Consider the following 10,769-nt stretch of genomic DNA (forward strand, 5'->3'; position numbering starts at 1 on the left):
TATCCCCCTATGCAAAATACACAGTATCCCCATAAGCAAAATTCACAGTATCCCCCTATGCAAAATACACAGTATCCCCATAAGCAAAATTCACAGTATCCCCCTATGCAAAATACACAGTATCCCCATAAGCAAAATTCACAGTATCCCCCTATGCAAAATATACAGCTGTACCCTTACAAAATGAACTCTACAAGATTGCAAGAGATCAAATAAAATTCTGTGAAGTTGTGCGCGTGGAATCAGTGCGCGTGCACAGAGGTGTAAGTTCATGTAGCCGGGATACAGTGCGCGTACGGAGACCTCTACGGTAGTCAATAGTTAGTAGTCAGTAGTCAGTAGTCACAGGATAACCAGATCAGTGTGAATACTAGACCTAAACCTATAGTTATACAAGGAAAATATTCAGGTTTAATTACAAAATTTCTAATTTTTGATCAAAAGCTAAATTTTTAATTCTACAATTACGGAGAAAATGACATGAAAGGTAGAAATATCAATTTTGGGACAAATTAATGATTGAAAGGGGGTATAGGCTTACGGCGAAAAATAATAGCTTTTGATCGCTACTAATCTAATTCTATATGTTGAGCCTATAAGGAGAAAATTGTAAAAAACGACTTATACTGAAGAATCTACGTTCATACAAATTCAAAAAGTTTCAATATACGACTATAATCGTAAAAAGATCATTTTCAATTTTGAACAAATCATTCAGATATTACAAACCTAGAGTCATCGATTATTTTTCGACGCAATCGTATATAGTTAAAATTTCATAATATTTTTTTTATTCGTTTTGTTTTGTTTTACGTAAAGTATTTTATGTATAATGTTTATGATAACTAAAATCCATTTATAACAATCCTAGAAAAATATATTTGTCTCAGTTCAAATCAATTCTTTGGATTCCTTTACGGACTTTTCATGTTTTTAAACGGGCAGTGACCCCCCAGCATGATGAATTAGTATTTTTCCTCTATAAGGTTAAACCATCTTAACACAATGATAAACATAAAAAGCAACTTTAAAGTATTAAAAGGAGGGAAGCGCAAAAATGTTATTTATTCTCAAATGTCGTCTTCCTATTAAATTTTCATACAATATGTATTCATTTAAGACATAGATAATTTTTATTTTTTTTCAATTAAAATACATTAATGCACTACATTTTTTAAAATTTTCATAGAATTGTCTAAAAAAAATATGTTTTATGTAAACACTAAAAAACTTGCAAAAATAACTTTGAAACTGAATCAAAAAAATTATTACGACATTTAATCATTTAAAATCTACATTGATATGTTTGTGCTATTTCATATTAGTTGTGTTCGTAACATAAATTCAATGCAAAAATTTGCAAAAACCTTCTTCCAATGAAGTATTGCATTTGCAGCGACCTGCAAAATTACGTTCTATAAATTTAAACCGGACCATGGCCGGTAGCATTCCAGATATTTATTTTACAATTGATACAACAGGGTCATACACAAAGGTTGAGACGTTAAAGACGACTGTACGGAATATATACGGTTTAAAGACGACTGTACGGAATATATACGGTTTAAAGACGACTGTACGGAATATATACGGTTTGTTTTCTTTTATTCATGATTCCCTTTTATTTTAGAATTGGCATATTTAAAGAGTTAAAAGTCGTCTTTACAGTCTCATCGTTTTTGGATAACCTCGTATGATGCAGTAAAATATATTACAATGTGATGATAAACAGTGAGCACTAAAAAACTGTGACACACGGCTTAAATCGTTGCATGATCCAACTGATATAACACTGAACTTGTTCATGACACATTTATTTTAAAAGTTCAGTTGCCAATTACTCCGGTTCATTTCAAGTACCGGGCTGATTTTGAAACAAGTAGTACAGTACAAATATAAACTGTAGAGGCAAACAGGGACAGTACACCAAATAAATAAGACCCTTCTAGACAGTTACTAATGCGGAAGACGAGACAGATAAGAATTCCACATTATTTTGGTTCTATTCCACTTTATGTTTTCTAACAATAGAAATATAAGAGTGTGTAGGACATTTAAAAATATTCTAATGGCTCTTTATTGTTAAGTTTTTATTTCTTTGTTCTGCAAGTCAACAAAACTCTGACATTTAATTTTTTTGTGAAAAGAATATAAATTAAAAGTTATTGTGCAATATGCAAGCGCATTCTACCGTATAGTTTCCTGCACAAACATAATAAATAGACAGACATCTTGGGTTTTGAATAAAATTAAATAGTTTATATCCTTTTATCCCTATTATGTTTAAATTAAATATTTAAAATACAAAATTTGTATGTCTTACAAAATATGTAGTGATTGTACAATGTACATTGAAACTCTGAAATATAAAGACGACTGTTCACTTAGATCTTGCCAGGCTACATTTGTTGCATAAAACGTGTTGGGTCGACCCTACACTAGGTAGTCAAGACTGGACAGTACGACTGAACGCATATATGTACACTGTACAGTACGTGTTGTACCGGCACGGATCATGACACTTTTAGACTGGGGTGTGTTATTATGATTTTAGATATTCCAATGATCATAAAACTTACAAACGCCAAGCATATGTCTAAATAAATTTTGCTTGCAAACCCCTTTAACATTTGCACAGTGCACAGTGCACATGTGGGGGGGGGGGGTGTTGTAATACCAGAGAACGTAGGCTAAAATGTCAAAGTTTACCAAAAATTCTCCAATCTATAACAGATTAATTTTTAAAGATAATGCAATGATTATGAAGTCAGAAAGATTGTTCTAAGAGAATATTTTGTAGATTACTAGCAAACAAATCAAGCAAGGATGACCAGTTTTAATAATAAACTTATATGCAAAGTTTCTATGAAAGCTATAGATTTCATCAAATAGATTTCATTCAAGCTAAAATATCTAGTTTAATCCTAAAACAATAAAAATGTTCTATGCAGGGTTTGCCCCTTCCACGGGGGGTCTTGTTGGCTCACATTGATTTAGGCTGCTAATAACAAGTGTCATCAATATTAAGACAGGGTCGACTTAAAGTGTTGCAACACCTTGGGCTATGATTTTACCGCTCTAACTCATTAATGCTTTTCTGTAGCCCTTTACATGTACAATTCAGCTCAATAAAACACTTGTTGTTAGCTTTGGTTTTTATGAGGTAATGGGCAGAATTCTCATCAATATTTGCTTCAGAGCTTTCAAGCTTTAAATCGCAATGCACTAGTCTCACCCCTACAGTGATACCCAGTTATTGCCCTGAAAACAAGCAGTATGAATTTATATTGTATATTGCATACAATGTGGTAAGAATGGTCAAACTGTTCGAATGCACTAGTCTCACCCCTACAGTGATACCCAGTTCTGGCCCTGAAAACATGCAGTATGAATTTATATTGTATATTGCATACAATGTGGTAATAATGGTCAAACTGTTCACTAGTCTCACCCCCACAGTGATACCCAGTTATTGCCCTGGAAACAAGCAGTATGAATTTATATTGTATATTGCATACAATGTGGTAATAATGGTCAAACTGTTAGAATGTCCAATTTGTAAATAATATAAGGACCTAATTGCACGCAGGATTGAAATCTGATATACGTACTTTTATCATAACTATTTTAATTGAAGAGCTATTGAGAAAAAAAAACAAAAATGTTTAAAATTTTGATATGTTAGATACCGGATAAATTTGCTTGTCTCATACTTATGCTTAAAATGAAAACAAGAGGAGCTACGAGGTCACAAAGTCTCCTCCTCCTCCTGTATAGTTTGCAGAGTGGCACAAAGGATATGGATGCTCCTTTGAACTTAAGTTGATAACCCCTTACCATTACGAAATTGCCATGTCATCAATATTAAAATAGCTTCCTGCTCGAGTCAAAACCTTTGCCCGAGAGGATGTTTAATCACTGAACAAACTCGACTTTAGAATTTCAAGGATTTGACATTTTTTGGAGCAACGCTTTAAAGTTTATGATTTTTTTAGTAATTTTTGTTTATATCATTTTTTCAGAGTTTGTCAATGGTTAAAATTACATTTTCCCTATTTGCTCCAGGAATTTTTTTTTTTTTGAAATAATATCGGTCCCGAAAATTTGAATATTAAGTTGTTCTGTTTGCTGAGTAATTCTGTGGTTCAGTATTTAATGATAAGGTTAGGGATCAAACAAATCTAGATCTTGATGATTTACGCACATGCACAGTGCGCACGTAAAACAGGAAGTAATTTATGTACATGGTGTCCCCCGAAACGTGACATTTGAGAGAAATCTTGGACACCCTGCCATGTTATTGCTCTTGGATATATTATTTAATTACAAAGGCTTAAATCTAAAAAGAACTTAAGTATCTGTTTTAAATTCAAGACTTTTGGTGAAACTTTTTCTCTATTAACATCAAACTTGCACATTGCGTACTGCAAGGTACTAATGCAAGGAAAGTTAATTGCAGTTGCGTATACTCTGCGTACATATTGAAACCAGTATGTCAGGCTGTGTCATCCGTCTTGTGTTAACTTTTCCGCCCAAAAGACAGTACGCTGCAGTACAAAAAATGTGTACACCTCTGAAATAACTTTCCTTGCATTAGTACCTTGGCATAATGAATGTACAATGAGACTTTCATATTCCAGAATTTTTCTTGTTCTCATTGTACTGTACGTTTTTAAATTACGTCATGTATTTACAATATATACAATATGCATAAAGTAGTAATCTTTGTTTGTATGTGCAATCATAACTCTTGAACCCCATTGACTGATTTGCATCAAATTTTGATTGGAGAATTCGGTAGAATCACGGGAATGTTCTTAGTGCATGGGGAAAATGTATTAAATTAAGTACAATGACTTTTGTAGAAAAAAACGTACATTCCAGGCAAAGCTAGGTAGTTTGTCTGTCATGATGTTTGTATATTGAATCAGAACTTATGACCCCCTTCTAGATTAAGTGTGTTGACGTTTACAGGGAAAGTTAGTGGCCAGGCAAATCTGGGTTTCCAAGCTTGTGTATTTATAAAAATGCATTTTTGCACAGTGCATCCCTCCTCCCCCTCTTAACTTTAGAAGGTGCATAGAAGTCAGACAGCGTGAAAAATGCGCCAATGTTGTATCCGTGTTGCGTCAATAGTGTACGGAAACATTGGAATATTATCTTACAGGGTGTCAAAAAAATCAGTTTTTATTTTTTAAATGTAAAACATTTTTTTAAGTTGCGGCACATATTTTAGCATTAACCAAATAGATTATCAAGTACAATAGGTGGCAACAGGAAATGGACCAATTATACACGACGTCACAAGTGTCAAATATAACAAGAAAAACTAAATTTTCTCACATTAGTTGACATGTTATCCAAGATTAAATAAAAAAGTGTAAAAACAGAAAATAAAGAACACATAAAGTTGCAATCATTTTTCTGTAAGATATAAGCACTTTATTCTAAAATTATCACTATTATTAATAATTTTGTTGGACACAAAGTGTACACTTATGACGTAATAATACAGCTGTACTGCAAGAGTATGCAAATTCTACGTTGCCGTCTATTGTACTAGAGTATATTTGGCATTAACTATTCCCGTGTTTTCAATTTTCTGTGACATCCTACAGCGATAGTTTAAAACAATAAAGATGCTTAAAAATGGTAATTATCACGCAAATTGTTTCCGGCATTTTGTTTTCCGGATTATATTGCATAATAGTAAAAATGATACAAATTTTATTTTTATCTCATTAAAGGGATTGTAGACGTTTAAGAGAACTCCCATTAAAAATAGGTGACGTTTCACAACGGTACCCTTTAACACTTTGTATGATCAAAACTGTACAGTGTACAAGATATCCATAGTTTTAATTTTGAAACTTAATTATTTTCCATTTGGGGTTATCGTAAAAATGAATTTTGGATTTATTCTACAGAAACAATGCAAATCCTTGTCAGAAGTAGAAACTTTTCCAGCTAAAAAATCGACGATATATCCAACGTTAATGATCTGATGAAGGTTGCATTAGAGGGTCACGTGAAATTATAAATACAGCCATACATCATTATCAATGTTCATTAATCATAATATTATTTTTTAAATTTAAGAAAGTATCTAGATTCTAGATCCTTCAGAGTTACCCACAAAGAATTTGACTGTAAAGACGAGACGACTTAAAATATAACGATCCCAAGGTTTATCATCCTTTCTGTCTGAAATATATTCTTTTAATTGATTTTTTCATTCTTTTCCAGAGAAAGAAACAAGTTCACGCCGCAGGGAACCATGTTTGCAAGAAAACAGACAGTATTAGTTTTGGACAATTGTCCTCTGAAGTCTCATCTTTTTTGGGTAACCCTGTATATCATTGATTGAGTTTTCCTGAACTAAAATTCTCAATTAATTTTTAGTTTTTAGATCTATTTTGCAAATATTTCTGGGATTTAAAATTTTGAATCTATTTCTTAAAAAAAATTTATTTCTAAATTCAATATTTAGATATTTGGAAGCTTGAAGAGGGATTAAAGAGCATTCTTCAGAAGCACTTTATAACTTTAAAGAGGATTGTGCTCGAAAATATAAATGTACCGGGGTAGAATATTAACAATTATAAACCGTTTGCAGACCAAACTGCCAATTACTTCTTTAAAACTTAAGGAAGAAGCAAAATATAAACTTGAAAGGCTAAAAATAATTTTTATGAGTTTAAAAGGTAAAACCAAATACCAAAGGTGTTGCGACACTTCAATGTCGATCAAGTCTACAAAGATTTTTTTTTTGGGGGGGTCAAGGGGGATGACTGGAACATTTTATAAAGAAAAATAAGTTTTGTCGATGATACAAAATATTGTATTGTAATTGTAAGACTGAACTGAAAACGAAGGAAATTGTTTTTAGAAATATTAATAAAATTATTTTCATTTCTTTTCTCTTTTATAGAGATATCTTTCTATATTACAGTCTACAGATAGAGATATCTTTCTATTATTATTACAACAACAGATAGAGATATCTTTCTATATTACAGTCTACAGATAGAGATATCTTTCTATATTAAAGTCTACAGATAGAGATATCTTTCTATATTGTCAGAGTCTACATATAGAGATATCTTTCTATATTATTACAGTCTACAGATAGAGATATCTTTCTATATTATTACAGTCTACATATAGAGATATCTTTCTATATTATTACAGTCTACAGATAGAAATATCTTTCTATTATTACGGTCTACAGATACAGATATATTTTTATTATTACAGTCTACAGATAGAGATATCTTACTATTATTACAGTCTACAGATAGAAATATCTTTCTATTATTACAGTTTACAGATAGAGATATCTTTCTATTATTACAGTCTACAGATAGAGATATCTTTCTATTATTGCAGTCTACAGATAGAGATATCTTTATATTATTACAGTATACAGATAGAGATATCTTTCTATTATTAAATTCTACAGATAGAGATATCTTTCTATTATTACAGTCTACAGATAGAAATATATTTCTATATTATTACAGTCTACATATAGAGATAGCTTTCTATTATTACAGTCTACATATGTAGATATCTTTCTTATATACAGTCTACAGATAGAGATATATTTCTATTATTACAGTCTACAGATAGGAAAATATTTTTATTATTGCAGTCTACAGATACAGATATATTTTTATTATTACAGTCTACAGATAGAGATATCTTTCTATATTATTACAGTCTACAGATAAAGATATCTTTCTATATTACAGTTTACAGATAGAAATATCTTTCTATTATTACAGTCTACAGATAGAAATATCTTTTTATTATTGCAGTCTACAGATAGAAATATCTTTCTATTATTGCAGTCTACAGGGACACTCATTTTTCTTCATGGTTAATTAGAACACAAATGATACTCTTCGTTATAAAATAGAAAAACATATTTTAATTTTGGGAAGGAAATTTTAATTGTTAAAGTATCAAACAAATTTTAAATATTAAAAAAATGAATATTCTGTGAAATTAGGACATGCAGCAGAAAGCTTGGAGCAGAGAGTACAGGTATTGAAAATTAAGTTAAATGTGAAACTAGTTTTTTTAAGATGAACATATCAAACATAATTTAATTATAATTTTCTTTTTTTAGATTTTTACGGATATCTGTTTAGGGTTCAGTAGTAGTCATGTCTCCAAGGGAAATATCACTGCATTTTTTATTCAAATATTTTCGATATCATTTTTTTATAAAAAGAACTGTATTTACTTTACAAATGTAGTTCAGTCTGTTTCCTATATCTTTTGCCAAATTTATTCAGATTATTTAATCATATGTCATCATTCTATGTGAAATAATAATATTTTAAACATATATGACTGACAACCACAATACAACATACCCTCAATTTCCCTGTCCAATACCTACCCCCCCCCCCTCTAACAATCTCCCTTTCTTTTTTCCGAAATGGCTCGCACAAAGAAAACATCGATTTAGGCAATAAAATACTTTGCGAAAATGAAAACGTGAAAAATATGCAAAAGATTTTAAATTCAAATGGTTGTTGCAACTTTTATCTACGACTCTTCTCTAAATTGCATCATGCCCTTGGGACATGTAAATGTTTAAAGTTGAGATTTAACTTCGCTTTTATTCCAGCTTCCTTCTTCATTTAATACTCCTACACTTTACACGACAAGTGTTCTTCCGCTTTACTTTCCTTTTTTCCTTGCATTCCTTTCCACCTTTTTTCTCTGACGTCATTCCTTTTTCATCTTCCGTCATCTTTTTCTTCTTCCGCCATCCGTTCTATTCTTCCGCTCTCCTTTCCTTCTTCCGCTCACCTTTCCTTCTTCCGCTCTCCTTTCCTTCTTCCGCCATCCTTTTCTTCTTCCGCCCTCCTTTCAATTTCCGACTTTCACGTCCTCCTTTCCTTATTCCGCCTTCTATTCTCATTCCTACTTCCATTTTCTTCTTCTGTTCTTGTTCTTGTTATTCTTCTTCTTCTTCTTCTTCTTCTTCTTCTTCTTCTTCTTCTTCTTCTTTTTCTTCTTCTTCTTCTTCTTCTTCTACTTGTTCTTCTTCTTCTTCTTCTTTTGGTAGGTCTTGGTTATTTTGTTGATAAATGTAAAATTAAATTTATGATAAAGCTGAAAACTGAATATTCTGCATATTGCTAAAATATGAATATGAATATGTTAAGAAATGTATAGAGAAGTTCTGTATAAACGTTTATCGCTACAAAACAGATCTCAAGGAATATTTAAAAGGACTGTAGACATATATTTGATAAAACCTTCAATTTTAAAGTGACATGTTCAATTCACAATTATCTTCACACTTACCTATATTTATCCTTTGTTTTAGGTTTCTAACCTGAGTTGGGAGCTATTGTGTAGGAAACCCATAATCTCGATCGCTTAATCTCAATATCCACTGTGAGCACTTTTGAATTACGCAGAATCTGTTTGATCTCTTGATTTCTCTTTTTTCTCATTTGAACGCAAAAATTCCTGTTTTGAATTGACTGGTCGTTTTCCACAGCACTGTGATTTAAAGGTCTCAACCTCTCAAGCCAAATTCAATGATAATTTTGCCAATTACTTCATAAAAACCAAAGCTAACAATAAGTGCTTTACAGTGCTAAAATGTACATGTAAAGGGCTACAGAAAAGTATAAATGAGTTAGAGCATAAAAATCAAAGCCCAGGCGTTGCGACACATCAAAGTTAACCCTTTCTTTAAAATGATGAGACTTTTTATAAGAATGGGCTGAATCTATGTGACAGATGACACTCTTAATTTTTAAATAAAGATTAATTTAATCTGTCTTGATCTCGATTTTCACAATACAAGAGGTTTCTAGCTCTGAAAGAAGATGAATATCTTTTTCGTAAAAACTTTTAAACTTTTCTTAAGTTTTAAAAAAAGTTCTTTAAAAAAACCCTTCTTTTGTTTGATCAAGAAGAGAACACACATTCTAGAAGTATCCTCCCAGGAAATTAATTAACTAACTAAATTAATCATAAAAAACATTAAAAACTACAAAATAGAAAGAAAACCTTCGAAAAGGAGGACTTTGCAGTGTGGACAGAAATTTTTTTTTCTTTACTTCTGATTTTCTTCGGACATTCTTCTAAAGTTTTTGATAAAGAAAAGTTTGGTATAAAGATAACAGAGCCTATTGTTTAATTCTCTTTCATCCATTCTTTTTTTTGCCCTATGAGTGGCATAAAATATTTTCAAGCAGAAAATTGCGTAGAAATGCGTCACCGTTAGGTTGTGTTTGCGTCAAGTTGCAGGAATAAAATATATTTATATATTTGTCAAGTCATGCAGGGCCGGGTAGAGTTTAAAAATCAAGGATATTGAAACGTCCCACTCTTAAAGAACTAGGTGTTCCAGAAAACGAGACATAAAAGTTAACACTCTAAAGGTGTAACAAAATATTTGTAAAATTTTACAGGGATCGATCCAGTTTTTGAAAATCAAAAACTGTATGAACCCTATTAAACCTATGTTTTCTGGCAAAGTTCGCGGATTTTATTAAAATTTTCTGTACACAAGAAGAGAAATATCACAATGAAAAACAACATTTGCGCAGTGTACGCAGACCATTTCCCCTCATAAAGTTGATTTTCAAATCAGTAACTTTACAACAATAATGAATACGGATAAGGTTGCATAGAAGTCGTTTAAACAATGAAGGAAATCATTTTCAAACTTTTAAAAAATTCATTCTTTGATTTGCTTGGATTGGTTTGGTCCCTCCATCCATTCAATCCAA

At 31.5% G+C, this 10,769-nt stretch overlaps 1 long non-coding RNA gene across 1 annotated transcript; it reads left to right on the forward strand.

Annotated features, from left to right (window-relative positions):
• The first annotated feature begins 296 nt into the window (after positions 1 to 296).
• Positions 297 to 8,177, forward strand: LOC111706258 (uncharacterized). Its single transcript, XR_002766195.1, has 3 exons — positions 297 to 409; positions 8,015 to 8,049; positions 8,135 to 8,177. It is a non-coding gene; the product is annotated as an uncharacterized LOC111706258 (long non-coding RNA).
• The last annotated feature ends 2,592 nt before the right edge of the window (positions 8,178 to 10,769 follow it).

The sequence above is a fragment of the Eurytemora carolleeae genome, unplaced genomic scaffold, assembly GCF_000591075.1.
Source record: "Eurytemora carolleeae unplaced genomic scaffold, Eaff_2.0 scaffold679, whole genome shotgun sequence".
Lineage (NCBI taxonomy): Eukaryota > Metazoa > Arthropoda > Copepoda > Calanoida > Temoridae > Eurytemora > Eurytemora carolleeae.